Genomic DNA, 15,086 nt, shown 5'->3' with positions numbered 1-15,086 from the left:
AAAGGCCATATATATGACAAACCCACAGCCAGCATTGTTCTCAATGGTGAAAAACTGAAACCATTTCCACTAAGATCAGCAACAAGACAAGGTTGCCCACTCTCACCACTCTTATTCAACATAGTTTTGGAAGTTCTAGCCACAGCAATTAGAGAAAAAAAAGAAATAAAAGGAATCCAAATAGGAAAAGAAGAAGTAAAGCTGTCACTGTTTGCAGATGACATGATACTATACATAGAGAATACTAAGGATGCTGCCAGAAAACTACTAGAACTAATCAATGAATTTGGTAAAGTAGCAGGATACAAAGTTAATGCACAGAAATCTCTGGCATTCTTATACACTAATGATGAAAAATCTGAGAGGGAAATTAAGAAAACACTCCCATTTACCATTGCAACAAAAACAATAAAATATCTAGGAATAAACCTACCTAAGGAGACAAAAGACTTGTATGCAGAAAACTATAAGACACTGATGAAAGAAATTAAAGATGATACAAATAGGTGGAGAAATATACCATGTTCTTGGATTGGAAGAATCAACATAGTGAAAATGACTGTATTACCCAAAGCAATATACAGATTCAATGCAATCCCTATCAAATTGCCACTGGCATTTTTTACAGAACTAGAACAAAGAATTTCACAATTTGTATGGAAACACAAAAGACCCCGAATAGCCAAAGCCATCTTGAGAACGAAAAATGGAGCTGGAGGTATCAGGCTCCCTGACTTCAGACTATACTACAAGGCCACAGTAATCAAGACAGTATGGTACTGGCACAAAAACAGAAATATAGATCAATGGAACAGGATAGAAAGCCCAGAGATAAACCCACACACATATGGTCACCTTATCTTTGATAAAGGAGGAAAGGAAACACAGTGGAGAAAAGACAGCCTCTTCAATAAGTGGTGCTGGGAAAACTGGACAGCTACCTGTAGAAGTATGAAATTAGAACACTCCCTAACACCATACACAAAAATAAACTCAAAATGGGTTAAAGACCTAAATGTAAGGCCAGACACTATCAAACTCTTAGAGGAAAACATAGGCAGAACACTCTATGACATCAATCACAGCAAGATCCTTTTTGACCCATCTCCTAGAGAAATGGAAATAAAAACAAAAATAAACAAATGGGACCTAATGAAACTTAAAAGCTTTTGCACAGCAAAGGATACCATAAACAAGACCAAAAGACAACCCTCAGAATGGGAGAAAATATTTGCAAATGAAGCAACTGACAAAGGATTAATATCCAAAATTTATAAGCAACTCAGGCAGCTCAATAACAAAAAAACAAACAGCCCAATCCAAAAATGGGCAGAAGAACTAAATAGACATTTCTCCAAAGAAGATATACAGATAGCCAACAAACACATGAAAGAATGCTCAACATCATTAATCATTAGAGAAATGCAAATCAAAACTACAATGAGATATCATCTCACACCGGTCAGATTGGCCATCATCAAAAACTCTAGAAACAATAAATGCTGGAGAGGGTGTGGAGAAAAGGGAACACTCTTGCACTGCTGGTGGGAATGTAAAATGATACAGCCACTATGGAGAACAGTATGGAGGTTCCTTAAAAAACTACAAATAGAACTACCATATGACCCAGCAATCCCACTACCGGGCATATACCGTGAGAAAACCATAATTCAAAAAGAGTCATGTACCAAAATGTTTATTGCAGCTCTATTTACGATAGCCAGGACATGGAAGCAACCTAAGTGTCCATCAACAGATGAATGGATAAGGAAGATGTGGCACATATATACAATGGAATATTACTCAGCCATAAAAAGAAATGAAACTGAGTTATTTTTAATGAGGTGGATAGACCTTGAATCTGTCATACAGAGTGAAGTAAGTCAGAAGGACAAAAACAAATACCGTATGCTAACACATATATATGGAATCTAAAAAAAAAAAAAAAAAATGTCATGAAGAGATTAGTGGTAGGATGGGAATAAAACACAGACCTACTAGAGCATGGACTTGAGGATATGGGGAGGGGGAAGGGTAAGCTGTGACGATGTGAGAGAGTGGCAGGGACATATACACACTACTAAATGTAAATTAGATAGCTAGTGGGAAGCTACAGCATAGCACAGGGAGTTCACCTCTGTACTTAGTGACCACCTAGAGGGGTGGGATAGGGAGGGTGGGAGGGAGGGTGACAAAAGAGGGAAGAGTTATGGGAACATATGTATATGTATAACTGATTCACTTTGTTGTAAAGGAGAAACTAACACACTATTGTAAAACAGTTATACTCAAATAAAGATGTTAAAAAATAAAGATAAAATAAAAAATAAAAATCTTCCAACAAACAAAAGCCCAGGACCACATGCCTTCACAGGTGAAGTCTATCAAACATGTAGAGAAGAGCTAACACCTATCCTTCTCAAACTCTTCCAAAAGATAGCAGAGGGAGGAACACTCCCAAACTCATTCTATGAGGCCACCATCACCCTGATACCAAAACCAGACAAAGATGTCACAAAGAAAGAAAACTACAGGACAATATCACTGATGAACATAGATGCAAAAATCCTCAACAAAATACTAGCAAACAGAATCCAACAGCACATTAAAAGGATCATACAACATGATCAAGTGGGGTTTATTCCAGGAATGCAAGGATTCTTCAATATACGCAAATCAATCAACGTGATACACCATATCAACAAACTGAAGGAGAAAAACCATATGATCATCTCAATAGATGCAGAGAAAGCTTTTGACAAAATTCAACACCCATTTATGATAAAAACCCTGCAGAAAGTAGGCATACAGGGAACTTTCCTCAACATAATAAAGGCCATATATATGACAAACCCACAGCCAGCATTGTTCTCAATGGTGAAAAACTAAAACCATTTCCACTAAGATCAGGAACAAGGCAAGGTTGCCCACTCACCACTCTTATTCAACCTAGTTTTGGAAGTTCTAGCCACATCAATCAGAGAAAAAAAAGAAATAAAAGGAATCCAAATAGGAAAAGAAGAAGTAAAGCTGTCACTGTTTGCAGATGACATGATACTATACATAGAGAATACTAAGGATGCTACCAGAAAACTACTAGAACTAATCAATGAATTTGGTAAAGTAGCAGGATACAAAATTAATGCACAGAAATCTCTGGCATTCTTATATACTAATGATGAAAAATCTGAGAGGGAAATTAAGAAAACACTCCCATTTACCATTGCAACAAAAACAATAAAATATCTAGGAATAAAACCTACCTAAGGAGACAAAAGACTTGTATGTAGAAAACTATAAGACACGGATGAAAGAAATTAAAGATGATACAAACAGGTGGAGAGATATACCATTTTCTTGGATTGGAAGAATCAACATTGTGAAAATGACTCTATTACCCAGAGCAATCTACAGATTCAATGCAATCCCTATCAAATTACCACTGGCATTTTTTACAGAACTAGAACAAAGAATTTCACAATTTGTATGGAAACACAAAAGACCCCGAATAGCCAAAGCCATCTTGAGAACGAAAAATGGAGCTGGAGGTATCAGGCTCCCTGACTTCAGACTATACTACAAGGCCACAGTAATCAAGACAGTATGGTACTGGCACAAAAACAGAAATATAGATCAATGGAACAGGATAGAAAGCCCAGAGATAAACCCACACACATATGGTCACCTTATCTTTGATAAAGGAGGAAAGGAAACACAGTGGAGAAAAGACAGCCTCTTCAATAAGTGGTGCTGGGAAAACTGGACAGCTACCTATAGAAGTATGAAATTAGAACACTCCCTAACACCATATACAAAAATAAACTCAAAATGGGTTAAAGACCTAAATGTAAGGCCAGACACTATCAAACTCTTAGAGGAAAACATAGGCAGAACACTCTATGACATCAATCACAGCAAGATCCTTTTTGACCCATCTCCTAGAGAAATGGAAATAAAAACAAAAATAAACAAATGGGACCTAATGAAACTTAAAAGCTTTTGCACAGCAAAGGATACCATAAACAAGACCAAAAGACAACCCTCAGAATGGGAGAAAATATTTGCAAATGAAGCAACTGACAAAGGATTAATATCCAAAATTTATAAGCAACTCAGGCAGCTCAATAACAAAAAAACAAACAGCCCAATCCAAAAATGGGCAGAAGAACTAAATAGACATTTCTCCAAAGAAGATATACAGATAGCCAACAAACACATGAAAGAATGCTCAACATCATTAATCATTAGAGAAATGCAAATCAAAACTACAATGAGATATCATCTCACACCGGCCAGATTGGCCATCATCAAAAACTCTAGAAACAATAAATGCTGGAGAGGGTGTGGAGAAAAGGGAACCCTCTTGCACTGCTGATGGGAATGTAAAATGATACAGCCACTATGGAGAACAGTATGGAGGTTCCTTAAAAAACTACAAATAGAACTACCATATGACCCAGCAATCCCACTACCGGGCATATACCGTGAGAAAACCATAATTCAAAAAGAGTCATGTACCAAAATGTTCACTGCAGCTCTATTTACGATAGCCAGGACATGGAAGCAACCTAAGTGTCCATCAACAGATGAATGGATAAAGAAGATGTGGCACATATATACAATGGAATATTACTCAGCCATAAAAAGAAATGAAACTGAGTTATTTGTAATGAGGTGGATAAACCTGGAGTCTGTCATACAGCGTGAAGTAAGTCAGAAGGACAAAAACAAATACCGTATGCTAACACATATATATGGAATCTAAGAAAAAGAAATGTCATGAAGAGATTAGTGGTAGGATGGGAATAAAACACTGACCTACTAGAGCATGGACTTGAGGATATGGGGAGGGGGAAGGGTAAGCGGTGACAATGTGAGAGAGTGGCAGGGACATATACACACTACCAAATGTAAATTAGATAGCTAGTGGGAAGCTGCCGCATAGCACAGGGAGTTCACCTCTGTGCTTTGTGACCACCTAGAGTGGTGGGATAGGGAGTGTGGGAGGGAGGGTGACACAAGAGGGAAGAGATATGGGAACATATGTATATGTATAACTGATTCACTTTGTTGTAAAGGAGAAACTAACACACTATTGTAAAACAGTTATACTCAAATAAAGATGTTAAAAAAAAAAATAATAAGACACCTAGAAATAAATCTACCTAAGGAGGTAAAAGACATCATACTTGGAAAACTATAACACACTGATGAAAGAAATTGACGACAACAGAGATGGAAAGATATACTGTGTTCTTGGATTGCCAGATTTAATATTGTTAAAATAACCATACTACCCAAGGCAATCTACAGATTCAATGTAATCCCTATCAAAAAACCAATGACAATTTTCACAGAAAAATTTTTAAATTTGTATGGAGACACAAAGACCCCAAAGAGCCAAAATAACCTTGAGAAATAAGAACAGAGCTGTAGGAATCATGCTTCCTCACTTCAGACTATACTGTAAAGCTACAGTCATTAAAAGAGTATAGTACTGGCACAAAAATAGACACAGAGATCAATGGAATAGAGAGCCCAGAAATAAACCCACACACATATATTCAACTAATCTCTGACAAAGGAGTCAAGAGTATATAATGGGAAAATAACAGTCTCTTCAATAAGTGGTGCTGGGAAAACTGGACATCTACATGTGAAAGAATGAAATTAGAACATTATCTACAAGCAAAAGTAAGCTCAAAATGGATTAAAGACCTAAATATAATACTGGAAACCATAAAACCTTTAGATGAAAACGTAGGCACAGCAGCCTCTGACATAAATTGTAGCAATATGTTTTTAGATGTCTCCTAAACCAAAGGAAATAAAAGCAAAATAAATAGAACCTAATTCGACTTAAAAACTTTTGCACAATAAAGGAAACCACTGACAAAATGAAAAGAAACCTACTGAATGGGAGAACATTTGCTAACCATATGACCAATAAGGGGTGAGAAATGGAATATTTCCTGCCATATCAGTAAACAAAGGATGTCACGGTCATCAACAATTGCAGCCCTCTAAGGTGAGCCCTGAGAGAACTCAGGAAGGAAAAGAATACCTGCCATCTAGCAGCTATCAGACTGCAGCCATTCCCTATGGTGAGCCCTGAGGAAATTCAGGATGTGAAAATACAGGATACTGGCCCCATATAGCTGAGGTGCATATCAAAGGAATGAGTTCAGTGAGCCCAGACTCTTGCATTTTCCCATACATAGAAAAGCGCTAAATTCCTTAAAGAAAACCAGATATCGGAAGTTCGGAAGTTCGCAATAACCTCTGGATGTTCCTGACTACCCGCCCTTTGTTGCAAAACTTCTATATAACCTGGTTCCCCCTCTCACCTCCTTGAAGCAGTTCTCTTAGGGTTACTTGAGATACTGCCTTCCAGGCTTGAAGTCCTAAAAATTCCCACTGAATAAAACTCTTGGGGCTTCCCTGGTGGCGCAGTGGTTGAGAGTCCGCCTGCCAATGCAGGGGACACGGGTTCGTGCCCCGGTCCCGGAAGATCCCGCATGCCGTGGAGCGGCTGAGCCCGTGGGCCATGGCCGCTGAGCCTGCGCGTCCGGAGCCTGTGCTCCGCAACGGGAGAGGCCACAACAGTGAGAGGCCCGCGTACCACACACACACAAAAAAAAACTCTTAACTTTTAGGTTGTGAATAATGTTTTAAAGTCAACAGGGGTTAACACGCAACATGTATAAACAGTTCATACAGCTCAACATTAAAAAAAAAAAAAGCCTAACTTTTAAAACAGGCAGAAGACCTGAATAGACATTTTTTCCAAAGACATACAGATGGCCAACAGGCACATGAAAAGTGCTGAACATTGCTAATCAGAGAAATACAAATTAAAACCACAATGAGATATCACATCACACCTGTTAGAATGGCTATCATCAAAAAGAACACAACAAATGTTTACATGGATGTTGAGAAAAAGGAACCCTGGTACACTGTTGGTAGGAACGTAAATTAGTGCATCCACTGTGGCAAACAAAATACTAAAAACAGAACCACCATATGACCCAGCAGTTCCACTCTTGTGTACCTACCCAAAAAAAACCCCACCAATTTGAAGAGATACACATACCCCAATATTCACAGCAGCATTGTCTGCAATTGCCAAGATATGGAAGCAACTTAATTATTCATCCACAGATGAATGGATAAAGATGATGTGTCTAATAGAATACTACTCAGCCACATACAAAAAATGAAATTTTGCCATTTGCAACAACATGGATGGACCTGGAGTATATTATGCTGAGTGAAATAGATTAGAGAGAGGCATATACTCTGTTATCACTTATAAGTGGAATGTAAAAAATAAAATGAATATAATGAAACAGAAACAGACCTGCAGATAGAGAGAACAAGTAGTGGTTACCAGTGGGAAAAGGGAAGGAGGTAGGGGCAATAAAAGGGTAGGGGATTAAGAGGTACAAACTATTACATGTAAGATAAGCAAGCTACAAGAATTTATTGTACAGCACAGGGTCTAAAACCAATACCTTATAATAGTTATAGATGTGTAGCTCTTAAAAATTGCAAATCACTATGTCGTACACCTGTAACATATAATATTTACATCAACCACATTGAAATGAAAAAAGTTAAAACAAAAAACTGTGTTCAGATCTTAGTTCTCTAAGTTATTTAGCCAGGGCAACTCAGTGTCTGAGTTTTGTTTCCCTCATCAATATGTGGGGGCTAGTAACACCTTCCCTATGCCCTCACAGAATCAGTATTGCCCAACATATATATATTTTTTGTTTGTTTGTTTGTTTTAAGTCTAACACTCCTAGCTTAAGGAGCACTTGTGAACAGTGTACCTCTGAACCTCATCCCAATCCTCAGTAATTATTCTCATTGTGCAGGACTAAAGGTGTCTCACCAAAGGTCTCTCACCTTAGAGAGGTAGAACTGAGATTAAAACCCCAGACCTTCTGACCACAAAGATTGTACTCAACTCTTTGTATGTGCCAAAAGAAGAATGAACAGAATATGTGAAAGCAAAACAGGAACCTGTAAAGCTACAAATTATATTTGTGATTCAAGATCTAGCCTCCTGTCTTCTCTCAGCAACTAACTGAAGACCAAAAGAATGAGACACCCTTTGCTCAACCCTCCTGCTTCCCCTTCCCTGACCTCCCTCCACCCTCAGTAAATGTTCAGCATGACCCTGTAACCCACTGCTGCCTCCCCTGTGTCATGTGAGATGTCTGATGGCAAAGAGTCTGCCTTGTCTTTGGAGCTCCATTGCCCAGCTCAGTACTTTGCTGCTGGGCTGTACCACACAGGCCTGCAAGCCTTGTGGTCGCCCAGCCTTGAGACTGAGGACCCCAGAAACAGCAACAGAGACATCAACGGTTTATCATAAGATTCCCTATCCAAGTCGGAAGCAAAAGGTCCTAGAGCGACACCCCACAGTGTTAAGGCTGTCGACAAGCAGAACCTGGCAATCTTCGCCACTCAGGGGAGATAGAGGCTACAATTTAGAGGGGGAATTGATGTCAGGTTGGCTCATCAGTTACCACGGAAACCAGGACTGGGGCATGAACCTCACAGCCCTTCAGGTTAACGAGCATCACGAGGGCAGATGTTTCCCTTTACTAAACTAGCGGGTGGAGCCATTCTGGCCTAAGGATTAGAATAATCACGAGCTGGGGCAGAGGGCAAGCACCTTCACATGAGCAGGGTGTCAGTGAAGCAGGGACTGGTCCAGCAGGGGATGAACAGAGAGCAAGAGAACAGCCATTCTGAGTAGCCTGAGCCTACACTCCACCCCTACATACTCTGCATGACCCTTACCATCTTGGTCCACCCTCTTCTGCGATATCCCCGTGTTGAGGTATGTACAAGTTCACTGCAACCAGATAACCACAAATGCAATACAGAAACAGCTGCTAAAGAGTATCAAAAGAAAGCCAGGCCCTTATTGGGTCAACGTTTCAGGGTAGCCCAGAGGAGGATGACAATGGCATTTCACTGTAGACCCAGGTATCAGGCTCATTTTACAATGAGGCCACCATTGTCACCCGGTCCAAGAACAGATTCCCTCCACTCAGACTCAGTACAAAGGAAAAGACGTTTAATACACACAATACAGGGAAAATCATGATCACTAAGCACAATACAAGCGGTAACAGTATTGTGAGATAATACCACCCTTGCCTGTGGGTTTTGCCCTGGGGTGCAGTGCCATCCTGCCTGTCCATCCTCAGCCCCCATAGCTGTGCTGGTATCTGGAGAGGCAGTGTGACAACAGACCACAGAGTTAATATAATGGTGCCTTTCTCCAGTTGGGGGCCTGGATTAATGACCCTAGTGGTCTTAGGTGGGGCTGGGTAAAAGACAGGTAAAATCTGTTAGTCCCTTTCTAACCCTGTTCCCCACAGGGCAGCAAACCCAAACCACTGGGGACTTACCTGCCAGGCCCAGGGTCATTTGACAATGTGTTCCCCTGGGGGTAGATCCTTTTGCCTTTTGGCAAGGGCAAAAGTGAGTTATTGTCCTGACCAATAGTTGGCAATGGTCCTTCCACCGTCAATAGCTGAACTCAGACGGTGTTGCCTAGTTGCTCTGGGTGAACATGGCGTAGGCACCGAGACAACGGCTCCTAGGAAGTTCAGCTATGGTTCTTAGGGCTTGAGTTAGCCTCTGATCCACAAAGAAGAGAGTGGCTTTCTGACTCCATTGTTGTTTAAATACTCCATTCATCCTTTCCACAAGCCCAGCAGCAGGGCGTTGTAGGGCAGGTGGAAATGCTAGCATATGTCATTTTTGTCAGCTCATTCCTGAACTTCACATCTGGTAACGTGGATTCCTTGTTTACTCTCAATGCCCAGGTGGGTTCTGTAAATCACACACAACTGTTCTAGACCCTGGATAGTGGGGGGTTTTTTTTGCATTGCTCAATGATTCAGATAGGCCTTTTTTAATGCCTTCTACCTGTTGTAATGCACCATCAACTGCATATAGCCATTGTTCCACCACACTGTATCATTGCTCTGCCGGCTTGCATAGCTGGGGCCAGAAGCCCATAGGTACTCTGATTATTTTGCCCTTCCCACAGGCCCCAAGCAAACCCTTCCAGGTAACTAGCCACATTCAATTCACAAGCCTGTACACGAGTTAACATCCCTAAAGACTGTTTCTGTAACTGGTTAGGGGTGGTGGGCTGGGAGTATGCTTGTATTTTGTAGATAATCCAGGTCCTTGCATTTTGTCTGTATTCACCAGCCATACCTTTGCAGTCCAAAGAGCACGGGATGGCTACTTTTAAACTGGAAAGAGACTCTGAGATTAGCAGGATAGCATCAATATAGTGGACGAGAAAGATGCTTCTTATGGGAGTCAGCTGTCATGGGGCCCCAAATGCTAGTGGTCAGCCACCTCGGGATTATCACCAACTTTCCATTTGCCGACATCTCACTCATGGGAGTTTCCTCGGCCTCTTAGCTGTCTTGCCAATTGTTGTGCTGTACCCAGAAGCCTGCAATCCTTATAGTTGCCCAGCCTCAAGCCTGAAGAAAGAGTCCAGAAACAGCGAGAGACATTGTAACTGTGTAGGACCCTATAGGGTCTGCCTGGGAAAGACCCCTCCCCCATATCCTCTGCTTTAGCTCCTCTCTGTGAAGTACCCAGATAAAAGTATCTCAGGCATATTTCCTGAGTTTTTCAGGTGCTGTAAACCACCACCAAATGGAAGAAATTAACTACTTGATGATCATGAACATGTAGCCCCTAGACCTACAGGCTCCAAGGATTAATAAAGTTAACTGCCCTATTACCTCAACATCAACCAATCAGAATTGTGCAGGAGCTGATCACATACCCTCCACTCCCCCTCCACCCCACCTGGCCTTTAAAAATGCTTTGCAGGGCTTCCCTGGTGGTGCAGTGGTTGAGAATCTGCCTGCCAATGCAGGGGACACGGGTTCAAGCCCTGGTCTGGGAGGATCCCACATGCCGCGGAGCAACTAGGCCCGTGAGCCACAACTACTGAGCCTACACGTCTGGAGCTTGTGCTCCGCAACAGAAGAGGCCGCGACAGTGAGAAGCCCGCGCACCGCGATGAAGAGTGGCCCCCGCTCGCTGCAAATAGAGAAAGCCCTCTCATAGAAACGAAGACCCAACACAGCCAAAAATAAATAAATAGATAAATATACAATTTTTTAAAATGCTTTGCTGAAACCCTTTGGGGAGTTTGGGGTTTGGGGGAGCATGAGACACCTGCCCCCTTGCATGGTCCTGCAGTGAAAACCTCTCTGCTCCAAACTCCAACATTTTGGTATTGTTTGGCCTCACTGTGCGTCTTGTATGGGAATTTGCGTTCAATAACAACATGAACGGTTTATTGGATAGGGCATCTTACAGGTCCACCGCAAAATGTCCTGGAGTGACACCCCACCACATATGGCTGATGGATTGCCACTCAGGGGAGAAGGAGGCTACCATTTATAGGGGGAATTGATGCCAGGTTGGCTCATTAGTTACCATGGAAACCAGGACTGGGGCACGAACCTCACAGCCCCTCAGGTTAACAACCATCACCAGGGCAGCTGTTTCTCTTTAATTCTGGCCTAAGGACTAGAACAATCACGAGCTGGGGCAGCGGGCAAGCACATCCATGTGAGCAGGGTGTAGGTGAAGCAGGGACTGGTCAAGCAGGGGAGGTAGAGAGCGCAATCTTGAGTGCCCTGACCCTACACTCGCACACAGTAGGCACTTAACATGCATTGAATGGATCAATGACTGAGAGTGGAAGAAGTAAAAGTACAAGTGAGAATAGGAAACACCCATGTAGAAGATTAATCCACTTCCTCCGTCTCTCCTTCCTTTTGTGTTTCTCAGCAAATATTTTTTGAGCACTTGCCTTTTGCCACCTGCATGAAGCACTAGGGACAAAGATGAACGAAGCCAGGTTTCCAGACAGAGCAGCTCTTTCCCAGTTGTATCTTTGGTGAAGACATGGTTAGATTTTGCAGGCTCCTGAAGGAAGTAACAGGGTGTAGGGGTCCTCACTTCTCACAGTCCTAGGAGACAGAGGACAAGAACGGGTCTATAGTAAATTCACCTTTGACACATACAAGGCCCATGTCTAGATCTTTATGATCTGGATTAGATCATAAAGAAACACCATTAGAAATTAGAAACAACATTCCAACATATCTCCCCCTTGTAATACTGAAAAGTAGTAACTTTCAGTGGTGAGTTCACTTTTAGAATCTTAAGTTTAAATGAAACTTACCCTGAAATCTAACACATAAAATATAGGCAGAGCTGCTTGGGTTAAAGCAGAGTTAGAAATCCTGGGGTCTCTCTACTCACTGCCTCCAAGATAATTCTTATTGAAAGTTATAACTGAAAGGTCCTTTAGAGTCTTATTGATTCTACAAATGTAAGACAAATATAAAGTTAATTTTAAATGTTGATGCTTAAACTCTAAGCCCATTGTTCTTTAATAAGGGCATTATAGGGCTTCCCTGGTGGCGCATTGGTTGAGAGTCCGCCTGCCGATACAGGGGATACGGGTTCGTGCCCCGGTCTGGGAAGATCCCACATACTGCGGAGCGACTGGGCCCGTGAGCCATGGCCGCTGAGCCTGCGCGTCCGGAGCCTGTCCTCTGCAAAGGGAGAGGCCACAGCAGTGAGAGGCCTGCGTACCGCAAAAAAAAAAAAAAAAAAAAAAAGGCATTATAAACATTTTTATAGTATTTACATACGGCAGAAACTAGATGCTTACCAACTCTGATTTTCCCTCCTGGGCCCTCAGAATGGCTGCATCTCCTAACTTCCTCTGCAGTTAGGTAAGGTCGGATGATGGATTCTAACCACTGAGATGTCAGGAGAAGTATTATATGCCAGTTCCAGGTCAAGCCTAAAACACAATCGTACATACACAATCCTCCACACTGGAAAGAAATAAACTTTTTTGAAATAAACTTTATTGCATTAAACTACTGATATCTGGGGACTATCAGTTACATGTTTTTTATATTTATAAACATGTATATTTGTACATATGTATATTTGTCTAGGCTGTCTAGAGTCGTATATTCATATTTATAAATATATACATGTAATTGCATTAGTCAGGATAATTTATATTTGTATTAGTCATGGTAATTTATTTTCTATACTCTTAAACATATATCTCCACTGTTTTCCCTGCAAAGAATCCACATCAGTGGTTCTTAACCTTAGCTGCATATTAGAATGACTCAAGTAGTTCTTAAAAAAACTTGGTGTTCAGGAAGCATCCCAGATCCATCAATTAAGAATCGCTGGAGCTGAGATCCAGCCATTATCAGTTTTAAAACTCCAGGTGATGCCAATTTGCAGTCAAGACTGAGAACCAGTGCTCTAAATCATTAGGCTCATTGGGAAAGCCAGGCAACTTGGGGAAAAATCCACCAGGTAATTTTGATATACATCCCATCGACTGTTAACACAATATCTTGAAGACCAGCAGTGTCATCACCTAATAATATTAACCTTAACACTTCCTGATTCTGCAAACTGCATCTTCTCCCTGGAGTTTGGGGTGCAGCCTCAGAAGGGAGCAATCAAGTGGCAGTGAGGTGTGGGTGTCACACAGTGGTTGCCTGGACTCATTAACCTACCCCATGATAGTCACCTGACCTAGCCTTGCGGCAAGATTGCAATTGTTGCCTCCATACTGGGTAGTTCCCAGGGAGTCAACATCTCCAATGTGAAGTATGTTCATAGCAAAATGTCAAGGAAACCCCTAAAAAATATCTAAATCAGAAACATGGTCCAGTTAGCTCAAGTTTCCTCATGTGGTCTTTACAAAACTGGAAAATAGAAATTAGTTCTTTTGAAGCAGTTATCTGGTAGTGAAAATGGAAACTCATTTCAAGAAACAATTTTCTACTAAAAGCATGCAAGTTACATGGTGGAATATGGGACCAGGCCACTATCAAGCCAGCTGACCTGCCTCCAGGCTCACACCACTCAATTCTGAAAGGCTGAAATGACAACATGGTGCCACTTGCCAGGAATGGGTGATGCATTCTGTTACCTAAACTATAAACCTCTAATATGCCTCCCAAGAAGTTTTCTGGTTCAGAAAACCACAAAAGAAAAACTAAAGACAAAAGAACTACAGAAAAATGGGATGTGATTGCCAATATGAGTCAGAAAAAGAAGTTTAAAATGTTTTGAATAAGAATTCTCAGGTATATTCCCATGTACTTCACGTGAAGGATGATCCAATTTATATTCCCATGTACTTCACGTGTGAAGGATGATCCAATTATAGATGACAGAAAAGATGTGAAATAACAAATCATTCCAAATAAGTTTAAATGTTATGTTACATTCGATGCATGTAATAAATTCTGTGCATTGACTATGAAGAGATCCATTTTAATTTTTAAAAAATCAATTTCTTCCTGTCTCTACGAAGTAAATGTTAAGAAATACTTAAACAATATCTACTTGAAGGCACCAAATTATTAGCCTGCCTAGAGCAGCCACAGGCCAGTTTTAGCCTTCCTTGAAACCTCTAAGGCAGTTTTCCTCTAGAGCAGTTCGGACTTTAATGAACACACACATTAGCCACAGATCTTATTACAATACACACTATGAGTTCAAAGTTCTGGGGTGGGGCCTGAGATTCTGCATTTCTATCAAACACCCATATGATACCAGTAATGCTCCAATAAAACCTTATTTACAAAAACAGGTAACCAGCCCACCGCTTACAGTTTTGTTGTCAACCCTCCTGCGTCAGATCCCAGCAAGAGTCTGTCTGCCCCGGTCACTTATGCCAATAGAAGGAGACCAAGTTCGGTTCAGAAGCAAAAGAAAGCTTTGTTCTTCGTCAAAGGATGGAGAGGTGCGAGCTCTCACTGTAAAGCACAAGCTCTCTGGAAAGGGCCTGGGCGGCGGCCTACTCCAAGGAAGCTTTATAGGGTCCTTGTCGGAGGGAAGGGGGCGGAGCTCTTGTGGGTCCGTGCAGCTGCGCGCTGCTATAGCGCTGCTCATGGCCCCAGATCACAGCCGCAGGCGCAGCGTCTCTGTGCACGGCCCCGCTGAGCCAAGGTGTCATG

Source organism: Kogia breviceps, chromosome 3 (assembly GCF_026419965.1).
Source record: "Kogia breviceps isolate mKogBre1 chromosome 3, mKogBre1 haplotype 1, whole genome shotgun sequence".
In the NCBI taxonomy this organism is placed as follows: domain Eukaryota; kingdom Metazoa; phylum Chordata; class Mammalia; order Artiodactyla; family Physeteridae; genus Kogia; species Kogia breviceps.
Note: the sequence above shows the minus strand (reverse complement) of the source record.